This window comes from Dasypus novemcinctus, chromosome 5, assembly GCF_030445035.2.
Source record: "Dasypus novemcinctus isolate mDasNov1 chromosome 5, mDasNov1.1.hap2, whole genome shotgun sequence".
Classification (NCBI taxonomy): Eukaryota; Metazoa; Chordata; class Mammalia; order Cingulata; family Dasypodidae; genus Dasypus; species Dasypus novemcinctus.
This window is the reverse complement of record NC_080677.1, coordinates 46,828,722-46,835,738: the sequence shown is the minus strand read 5'-3', so window position 1 is coordinate 46,835,738 and position 7,017 is coordinate 46,828,722. Positions and strand designations below refer to the sequence as shown.

The window sequence follows — 7,017 nt, the reverse complement described above, 5'->3', positions numbered from 1 at the left end:
GGTTTAATTTTTGTTTGGTTTTTGTTGGGAATCCTATCTCTCACTTGGTTCCACTTATTCTATATTCTTGTAGTTGCCCATTTTCAACTGAAAAAATATTAGATCTACAAGAAGCAATGAAAGAAGAAAAAAAAGAAAAAGAAAAATAGAAGTTAGGGTTCAAAGAACAAAAAAGAGAAAATAAATAATAAGGGAAAATATTAAACAGTAATAAAAATTTTGAAAGGTGAGAAAAAGAAACAGGAAAAGACAAGATAAAATAAGATAATCCCAACATAAGAGAAGAGTAGAAAGACAAAACAAGAAAGGCAGAAAGTAAGGAAGAAAAACAGAAGGAAAAATGAAAGAAAGAAAAAATAAAAAGAGGAAGGAAAGAAAAAAGTTAAAAAGAGAAAGGAAAAACAAAAGACAAGACAAATGGACAAAGAAGGAAGAAACGAATAAAAACAGGAGAAGGAAAGAAAATGGGAAAAGGTGAAGGAAAAACAAACAAGTGAAACAAAACCAAAAAGAAAAAGAAAACAAAAACCTGGGTTTTCCTTTCAGACCACCAGGACCGGCTAAGCTCCTACTCTCAGGTACCTGTTTTGGCCAATCAAAAACCCCAAAACCCCATCTCTGCATGCAGGTATCTGGGTGAAGAGAGAGAGAAAGAGAGAGAGAGAAAAAAAAGAAAGGCTTCCCTCTTAGGCCACCAGCGACTCACAAGTCTTCTCCTTTTCACCTTCTTCTATGTGCCAGTCAATCACCCCACAGCCAGACTCTCTTCCAGTACTGAAATGAAGAAAAAAAAAAAAGAAATAAGAAAATAAATGAGAGGAAAAAACCCTGTGGCTATGTTCTCTCAGCTCTCCCCAAGTCTTCCCCAGCTCCCCACTATCCTAAGCAAGGATTCCCTGTGGGATCACTCCTCAGCAGCTCCCCTCTGAAGGGAGAAATGCCACTATCATAATGGTTAGAATCTTCAAATCACCACTCTCAGCATTGGATAGAACATCTGAAAGAGACAGCTTAAATAATATGATAAATAAACTTGACCTAACTGATATTTATAGTGCATCACACCCCAATACAATAGGATATACAATTTTTTTCAAGTGTTCATGGATCCTTTTCCAGTATAGATCATATTTTGGGTCACAAGACAGGTATCAGTAAATGTAGAAAGATTGAAATTATACAAAATCTTTCTCTGAAAATAATGGAATGAAGCTAGAAATAATACTGGATGGAAAAATAGATAACTCACAAATATATGGAGATTAAACAACTCTTATATAATACTAAGTAGTTCAAAGAAGAAATGACAAGAGAAATCAGTAAATATCTTTAGACAAATGAAAATTAAAACAGACATAGCAAAACATGTGGGATACAGCAAAGGAAGTGCTGAGAGGGAAATCTATATCCCTCAATCCTTACACTGAAAAAAAGGAAAAGCTAAAATCAAAGACCTAACTGCACACCTGGAGGAACAAGAAAAAGAACAGCAAACTAATCTCCTACCAAGCTGAAGGAAAGAAATAATAAAGAGTGGACCAGAAATAAATGTAATTGAGAACAAAAGAACAATAGAGAGAATCAACAAAATAAAACTTGATTCTTTGAGAAGATCAAAAAGATTGGCAAGCCCTTAGCTAGAATGACAAAGAAGTAAAGAGAGAAGATGCAAATAAATAAATTCAGAATTGAGTGGGGGGGGGGGGGGGGGCAATACCATTGACCAGGCAGAAATAAGAGAGATCATTAAAGGATACAATGAGCAACTATATGCCAAAATAACCCCAAAACTAGACAATGTAGATGAGATGGATAAATTCCTAGAAACACACAAACAACCTACACTGACCCTAGAAGATATAGAAGAGCTCAGCAAACCTATCACAAAGAGATTGAAACAGTCACCAAAAAAATCCAGCATCAAATGGCTTCACAGGTGAATTCTACCAATCATTTAAAGACCATCTTGTCATCTTATACCAATCTTGTTCAAGCTCTTCCAAAAATTGAACAGGAAGGAAGGTTACGAAACTCATTCTATGAAGTCAACATCACCCTAATCGAAACCAGATAAAGATACTACAAAAAAAGGAAATTACAGACAAATTTATCTAATGAATAGAGGTGAAAAAATCCTCAAAAAATACTTGCAAACCAAGTCCAAAAGTACATTGAAAGAATTATACACCACATTTGAATGTATTTTATCCCAAGTATGCAAGTGTGTTTCAATAAAAGAAAACCAGTTAGTGTAATAAGCCACATTAATAAACTGAAAAAGAAAAATTACATGATCTTGATTGATACAGAAAAGGCCTTTGACAAAATGCAACATCCTTCTTTGATTAAAACAATAAAAGATAAAATGGATGGAAGCTTTCTCAACTTGGTAAAGTGCTTTTATGAAAAACCTACAACTAGCATTGTAATCAGTGGTGAAAGGGTGAAAACTTTCCCACTGAGATCAGGAACAAGACAAGGATGCCCACTTTCTCATTGTTATTCAATATTGTTCTAGAATTTCTAGCTAAAGCAATTAGGCAAGGTAAAGAAATAAAAGACACCCAAATAAGAAAGGAAGAAGTGAAACTGTCTCTATTCACTGATAATATGATCCCATTTCTAGAAAATCTCAAAAATCCAGTACAAAGTCTCTAGAACTAATAGACAATTTCATCAAAGTGGCAGGATACAAGTATAATAAGCAAAAATCAGTAGTGTTTCTATGCACTATTGATAAGCAATCTGAGGAGAAAATCAGAAAAAAATCCCATTTATTATATGACTAAAAGAATCAAATATTTAGGAATAAATTTAACCAAAGACATAGAAGGTTTATATTCAGAAGAGTACAAAATATTGCTAAAAGATACCAAAGCAAAACTAAATAATTGTAAGAACAAACTGTGATCATGAATTGGAAGACAAAATATAGGTATGATATCAATTCTACCCAAACTGATTTAGAGATTCAGTGCAATCCCAATAAAAATCCCAAAGGATTTTTTTTTCAGAAATGGAAAAAGCCAATTATCACATTTATTTGGAAGAGTAAGGGTCCTCGAATAGTCAAAAATGTCTTTAAAAAGAATGAAGTTGGAGGACTCTCATTCCCTCAATTTAAAACATATTACAAGCTACAGTAGTAAAAGCAGCAAGATACTGGCATAATGATAGACATATTGAACCATGGAACAGAATCAAAAACTCAGAAATAGACACTCACATCCACAGTCAAGTGATTTCTGGCAAGGTTGTCAAATCCACCCAGTTGGGCCAAAACAGTTTATTCAATAAATGGTGCTGGGAGAAGTGGATATCCATTTGGTAAAAAAAAAAAAAAAAAAAAAAAAGACAGCGAGAAAGAAAGAAAGAGGAGCCCTATCTCACACCTTATATAAAAATTAACTCAAAATGAATAAAAAGCCTAAGTAGAAAAGCTATAGCCATAAACCTCCTAGAAGAAAATATAGGGAAACACCTTCAAGAACTTGTGGTACACAGTAATTTCTTAAACCTTACACTCAAGTATGAACAATGAAAGAAAAAATAGATAAATGGGACTTCCTCAAAATTATAGTTTTGTTCTTAAAAAGATTTTTTCAAGAAAGTAAAAAGGCAGCCTAGTCAATGGGAGTAAATATTTGGAAAACACATAACCAACAAGGGTTTGATATCCATATTATATAAAGAGATCAAACATCTCAATGATAAAAACATAAGAAACCCAATTAAAAAATAGGCAAAAGACTTGAATAGATATTTTCCAAAGAAGAAATATAAATAGCCAGAAGTCACATGTAAAGCATCACTAGCTATTAGGGAAATGCATATCAAAACTATAATGAGACACCATTTCACAGCTTATAGAATGGCCATCATCACAAACACAGAAAACTATAAGTGCTGGAGAATATATGGAGAAAGAGAAACACTACTAATTGTTGGTGAGAGTGTAGAATGGAGCTGCCTTAGTAAAAAACAGTGTGGTAGTACCTCGAGAAGCTTAATATAGAAATGCCATGTGACCTAATAGTCCCATAACTGAATATATTTAGAAGAACTGTAAGCAAGGACATGAACTGACATTTGCACACCAAAGTTCATAGCAACATTATTCACAATTGCTAAAATAGGGAACTAGGCCAAGTGTCCATCAGCTGATGAATGGTTAAACAAATGTGATATGTGCATACAATGGAATATTATTCAGTTATAAGAAAAAGTGAAATCAGGACACATACGATAACATGAATGGACTTTGAGAATATTATGTTGAGTGACATAAGCCAGACAAAAAGGACAAATATTGTATGGTCTTACTAATATGAACTAATATGATGATTAAACACACAGAGTTAAACTCTAGAGTACAGGTTACTAGGAGACAGAATGTGGGTTGAGAATAGGAGCTGATATGCTATGTATGTAAAATTATTAATAAGGTTTATTGTAAAAAGTATGAAAATGAATAGTCTTAATGGTAAGGCATTTCATTAGTCAGTCAAAAAGGGTGCTGATGCAAAGTACCAGAAATTTGTTGGCTTTTATAAAGGGTATTTGGGGTAAAAGCTTACAGTTTCGAGACCCCAAAGAGTTCAACTCAAGTTTAGTCCTTCACCAAAGTCAGTTGCCAAGTGTTGAAGCAAAATGGCAGGAGAGGTCTGTGAGGGTTCAACCTTGCTTTTTTCTCTTAAGGCTCAGTGGGCCCAGCTTCTTCCTATCTCAGCTGTAGGCTGGAGAACTCATTTCTCTCCAGGCCTGCTCAGCTGCTCAGGGTTTTGGTCTCCTCAGCAAACTGTCAGTCAAATGGCTCATCTCTTTTCCCAGGGTTTCTGCCAAATGGAGCTGTCTTTCTTCCTTTGTGTGTCTTCTTCTGTATGAGTGTCCATTTATATAGTCCACCAAGGAGGCAGGCACTCAACCCTGCATGCCCTAATTATGTGGTCAAATCAAAACCCTAATCTTGATTTAATCAAGTAAATTTAAAGTTTTTGAATTTAAATCAATCAAAAAGTATCATGTCTAGAGAAACAGACCAGTTTACAAACGTAATAAAATATCTTTTTTGGAATTCATGAATAGTATCAAATTGCTACAGACCTTATAGTAAGTATAACTAACACTGCTGACTTCTAAATGTGAATGTGCCTGAAAGGTGTAGTCTTTGGATGAAAATGTCACTTGAAAGGAGACTAGAATGACACAAGGAGTCAGTGGGTTTGGTGGCTCCTGCACTTTGAAGGCAATGGGAGCTGCTGAGTTTCTCCTTATCTTGGTCATTTCTTGCTGGCAATGTTGAGAGACTTCTTCACCACCATAACCAAGGAAGGATATGATAGGAGGTGAATGGATATAACTCCTTTAGAACAAAGGAGATTAACTTTTGATATTGATGCATTGGTTCAAGGTTTAGAAACTTGTGAATATGACAAGGCTTAGAAACTATTATATCAGCAATATCCACTTTTTCAAATGTGGACCTGGATGCTATTTATAAGGAGATCATCACTTAAGTGCACCAGGAAATAACAATACAACAAATAATGGCTCATCTGGACTCCATCAGAAAAGGCAAGGTCATCCTAGAAAGAAGTGAATTTGCAAACCTGAAAGCAGAGAATGAGAAAATGAAAATCGAACTAGACCAAGTTATGAACAACTAATGAATGAAACCAGTCGAATTAGAGCAGATAATAAATTGGATATCAACCTAGGAGAGAGTAGAGTAACAGATATGCTTGCATATCAAGAAAAGAAACTTACAGAAACAACCTCAGAAATTACCAAAAGGATTCCCAAGGGAAAAGAACTTGGCCCAGTGGATAGGGCATCCGTCTACCACATGGGAGGTCTGCAGTTCAAACCCTGGGCCTCCATGACCTGTGTGGAGCTGGCCCATGCACAGTGCTGATGCACGCAAGGAGTGGTGTGCCATGCAGGGGTGCCCCCCGCATAGAGGAGTGCACCCTGTAAGGAGAGCTGCCCAGCGTGAAAGAAAGTGCGGCCTGCCCAGGAATGGCACCACACACATGGAGAGTTGATGCAGCAAGATGGTGCAACAAAAAGAAACACAGATTCCCGTGCCACTGACAACAACGGAAGTGGGCAAAAAAATAGAAGAACATGCAGCAAATGGACACAGAGAACAGACAACTGGGGTGGAGGGTGAAGGGGAGAGAAATAAATTTTAAAAATTAAAAACTTCAAAAATTTTTTTAAAAAAGGATTCCCAAACCAAAAGTATTTTTTCAGAAACCAGTAATAAAATTGACACTGAAACTGCTTCCTTAAAAACGCTGGACTCTAACAGACTTGAGACAATTTGTTATCTTGCAGACAAAAACCAAAGGACTTGAGGATTAGAGGAGATTTCACAACAGAAAAATGTTGCAAAAGACAATTCGCTGGACACAGATGTTGCTTATTTAATCCATGGAGGTACTTTTATAAGTGATGCATTCAATGAGGGTGAAGTAACACCTAAAGCAGTCAACACTACCTCTCAAAGAAATGCATCTCCAAAGAGTGAATCCTACAGCAGTGATCTGGTATCTGAACTGGAACGTACTACTGATTCTTCATCAAGCAAAGAGCAGACATCATCATCTGTTACTCCAGGAGGATATTATGGTCAATGAGGACATGAAATTAATTGACTTAGAGCTAGGGAAACTGGCAAATAATATCCAGGGGTTTTGCAAAGTGCCTCCATATACCATGGTCAAGCCGTCAGATTTCTCATGTTAAGAGCAAATGATGGTTTTCCTGAGAAGCTAAATTCTACAGAACTCATAACACTTTCTAGAGTCATGGAAGCATTCATTCCAGACACTAAACAGATCTATGGAAGAAAAGGCATGTCATTACTTGGAGCACTTCAGAGATAAACTAATAAATTTGTTAAGAGCTTTCACAAAGAGAGAAAAACCACGCTCAGGCTCCTTTTAGGTAATGAGCACTGGAAGCAAGCTGTTGTTACTGCAGAATTTCAAGATCTTGTTGATTCTATATCTG

At 35.9% G+C, this 7,017-nt stretch overlaps 1 pseudogene; it reads left to right on the top strand.

The window, feature by feature from the left end:
* The first annotated feature begins 3,871 nt into the window (after positions 1-3,871).
* Positions 3,872-6,359, top strand: LOC101423635 (coiled-coil domain-containing protein 90B, mitochondrial pseudogene; annotated as a pseudogene).
* Positions 6,360-7,017: the final 658 nt, after the last annotated feature.